A 4,332-nucleotide genomic window follows, 5' to 3' on the forward strand; every position below is an offset into this window, starting at 1 on the left:
TGAGATAGCAAAGATACGCTGGATCTCCTTCTGTTGAACCATTATATAAAACCAGGCCTGAAGAACAACATAGAAGAAACTGCATTAGATATTGCCAAAAGGATAAGTATGTGTCATTCCCTCTATGAAGTTGTGGAGGGCTGTACAAATTGTTCAACTAAGTCCTAATAGTCGGGTTAAGTTTCTTAAATTTCAAAAACGCAAGTCCATCTTTTGTGTCCCTACAAAATATTTTCACAAAACAAATAAGAGCAATATCTTTTTTTTTTTTTTTTGGTCTGTCATGGGGCTTGAACTCTGGGCCTGGGAGCTATCTCTCTGCTCTTCAGCTCAAGGTGAGCACTCTACCACTTGAGCCACAGTTCCACTTCCAGTTTTCTAGTGGTTTGTTGGAGATAAGAGTACCACAGACTTCCCTTTCCAGGCTGGCTTTGAACAATGATTCTCAGATCTCAGCCTCCTGTGTAGCTACAATTATAGGCATGAGCCACCAGTGCCCAGCAACACCAATATTTTATTGTAAAAATTCATGGATTCCGCGGAATTCTTCCAAATGAATTGCCTGCATTGGATGTCAAAATGTATTCAATAGTTTTTGTATACTTGTATTATGATTTCTTTAGAGTTTGTGATTTTTTAATCAGAAATAATTTTAACTTACCTGTTGAAATGAGTAGTACAGAAAGTAAAATATTTCTGGTGCTTGTCTGAAAAAGTATATTTTAAAATATTCTATATTCTATGTTTGCATAATGTTCATAATTTATTTTATTTTCTCCTAGATATACTTTGAATTCTAGATTACTTTATAATATGTAGGTTAATTAATGTGTCCTTTCCGATTTCATTCCATATAGAAACAGTTTGATTCCTTATTTTTTCTAGGTCTTTATTTTTCTTTGGAATAAAGTGACAATGTTGTCTAATTTGAAGTTTTGTAAATTTTATGCTATGTAAACGCCTTTCTGAGCTGAAGATTTAATCCACTGATGTCAAACTAAATTTAATTATATGAATTACGTGTATTGTTACACTTGTAATTTTGTAATCAACCTTTTAATAACTGTTTTTCATTTCTTGCATCTGAAGAATGAAAAATATGGAATACTTCTCAAATTTTCATATTATCCTTTTGCAAGTGCCATGTTAATCTCTGTATTGTAATTTGAGTATACATGCTGCTGATGGATGTAGTATCCTCTAAATTTAAGTTGTTAATGATGCAATCTTTATACAGGCTTATATCTATGGGTGCCTACTTGTAACAAGGAAACCTTCTTGTTCCTAACAATGCTATTGATCTTATTTCCCTAAAATTCTGTGAATATTGGAAAAATTATATTGATCAGTTGATTGCTCACATTTGCAAATTTTTTTTGTCAATGACTATCAAGTCTTTTTATTTGGAATTTGATTGTACTCTCAATTATTTATACATAGGTCTAAAGTTGATGGCTTTTTCAAGTACTTATTTATCCAACTGAATTAGCTTTGTGGACCTAATGAATTCAAAGTAAGCATTGCTTAAGAGCTACTTCTAAACTTCTTCAGCTGACATTTTCCCAAATGAGGTGTTACTGGCACAAATGTCTACCTGAGCCTTTACCCTTCTTCCATGTGTGAACAGACCAACCAGAATATCTTACCCTGAAAACGTAAATTTTCTTACTTGAACAAAACTAATCTTGGTTACAAGGGATGCTAGAGAGATGTACAGGTCAAACAGAACTGTTCAGACTAGAAGGTATTTTATCAAAATATAATTTTTATTATACCTTCCATTTCAACAGTAACTAAAGCCAAGAAGGTGAAAAAATTGTTCATATGCATGATTACTTAATGTCCTGGATTGTCTACCATCCAACCAGGCAGGAACTTACACTACTGCCTTTTTATCACCAAATATTTTCATAGTTGCAGGAGAAGTCCATATGTTTCTCCTAATTATTAGGCATTAAATTGATAATGTTTTAATCACAGTGTTTCCTCTTGCCTACATGCTGTAAATCTACAAATGGTAAAGCTTTAGGTCTAACTCTATCAAACACTGAGTCAGAGATAATGGAATAATACTTTTAAACAGAGTTGCCTTTGATACAGTAACTACAACAGAACAATGCAAAACGTGTGCCTTTTAATTATATTAAATATAGTTATATATTTTATATTTATATGAGCTGATTTTATATTTCACACAATGAAACTTACTAGAATTAGTTGATAATTTGACAAATAAATTGATATTTATTCCAATAAATAGGATTGGAATATAAATAATTAGGTTTAAAATATATATTAGAATATAAAAAAGTATCAATGCAATGTCTTTAGTATAAACTTGTGATACATTCTAACTGTTCTTGGTCTTCTGAATTCACATGGTAAAAAAATGTTTTCCTCTAATCTATAATGAATTTTACTCTGCTACTCTGTTTATTGTTTTAACTCGCTAGTCCCAAACTTTTTCTCCATATTTCTGAAGCATTCCTACTGTTTATTCCCAAATTTTGCTAAGATGCCTAAAGCATATTATTCTTCTGCAGGACCCATGGGTCATAGGATCCCAGGTCCCAGTCACCTGCATCATCAGATAACAAGGGCAAGACTTCTTACCAAGGCCCATGCAACATGTCAACACAAAGTAATTGAAGACCCATCTCAATTTGTCATTTCCTATATTTCAGGGCCCCAATTCCTTGAGATGCAGGAATTAGCAGTAAGCAATTGTGAAATGCAAGGGAACTTAGCAATTGTTTATCTGAGAAAGCTATTATTTCTATGACCATTAATCCCAAGATTTATGCCATAAAGTCATCATAGCCTAACAGTTTCCAACTTGTAAGGGGCATTTTAAAATTACTTAATTCACATCATGAATACTTTATCTCTATTTTGACAAAATACTACACCTCTGCTAATGTGACGCCCTCCTTGTTCTGAAAAGAACACCACAATAAACTGAGCTGCATTATTTTTCCACCACTGGTATTCTTGGGATCACAACACGTGCAAATATTATTTATATTTATACTTTTTTAGCTATCATAGATATTCAGGATGCTAAGATAGGAAAATTATGGTTCAAAGCCCACCCAGACAGGAAGGTTTCTTAGAATCTTATCTCCAAAAAACTTCTCCACAAAAGCCAGACTCAAATGGCACTGAGGTTGAAGTGGTAGGGCACAAGCCTTGAACATAAACAGGCTCAGAGACTCTGTGCAGGCCAAGAGTTCAAGCTCTAGGACGAACCAATAAAACAAAAACTAAATTGAAAACAAACCCCAAACCTAGCATTTTTCTCCATGTATACAGAGGCACGTAAATAAGGAAATGGCTTCCTGTGTTACATATAGGTAGAAGAAAGAAGATGTCACACAATTACTCAATTCATACCATATTAAACCAAACCCTTAAAAATTGTTTTTTCTAAATATATAAATTAATGTCATCCATTTGTTGGCAACTCTGTCTAGATTATTCACATTAACATGGTGTACAAGACCTGTGGGAATTATCTAGTAACTATGTTCTAATTATAACACTCTTGAAAGAATATCTAGGCAAATAGAATGCCAGAATCATTTGTGAATTTTTCAATTAATCCCTCTCCTTAAAAAGAATTTTGTAGTATCCTATGGAATATGAAATTACAAATAAAACCAAAAAATATATTTTAAACCTAAATTCTAATTTAACAAGGTCTACAAAGTCCTACATTAGACGAACTTTGCTATTTCTCCAGACTTAAGCTTTTGTAATCCTTCAACATTTATTTGGAATCCAACAGAATGATGCTTATTTACTTTTGCAAATTTTTGGATGGGAATCATGAGCTATTTTGCATCTAGGAATGTTCTGTAATGATGAGAGCATTTAAAACACAAGTGAGGATATATATGAGTTGCATTCAATCTGAAACTTGACTTCTCAAAACATAATGACAAAATTAGCCCAAACTCTGAACTGTGTATTCTTTCTTGTTGTTTGGTTTGTTTTACTGAGAGAAAATTATTCTACCTGATCCAGGGAAGGTATCGTTATGTAATTCCACTATCTAATCTCTTGTCTGAGTGCTAGAATTCCAGGCTTGTATCACATTGTTCTGCCTTAGTTTGTTTATTTAATCCAGAACAGACTAGCAATTTTGAACTTCTATGATCTTATCCACTAGACTGATTGCTCAGACTGTTTATGTACTATTTTCAAAGATGTTTTTACATTTCACACAGGATATGAGCATTTTCAGATGCACCTGCAAGGTTCCCTGATTCATTCCACCAAGGATCCTATCCCATTAATAATGATTACTTGACTCTCTTACATCTCTGGTCC

At 33.0% G+C, this 4,332-nt stretch overlaps 1 non-coding gene across 1 annotated transcript; it reads right to left on the reverse strand.

Moving 5' to 3' along the window:
- Nucleotides 1–1,093: 1,093 nt before the first annotated feature.
- Nucleotides 1,094–1,197, reverse strand: LOC122108351. The gene has a single exon (XR_006147547.1). It is a non-coding gene; the product is annotated as a U6 spliceosomal RNA (small nuclear RNA).
- Nucleotides 1,198–4,332: the final 3,135 nt, after the last annotated feature.

This window comes from Dipodomys spectabilis, unplaced genomic scaffold (assembly GCF_019054845.1).
Source record: "Dipodomys spectabilis isolate Male_0828 unplaced genomic scaffold, ASM1905484v1 ptg000057l, whole genome shotgun sequence".
NCBI lineage: Eukaryota > Metazoa > Chordata > Mammalia > Rodentia > Heteromyidae > Dipodomys > Dipodomys spectabilis.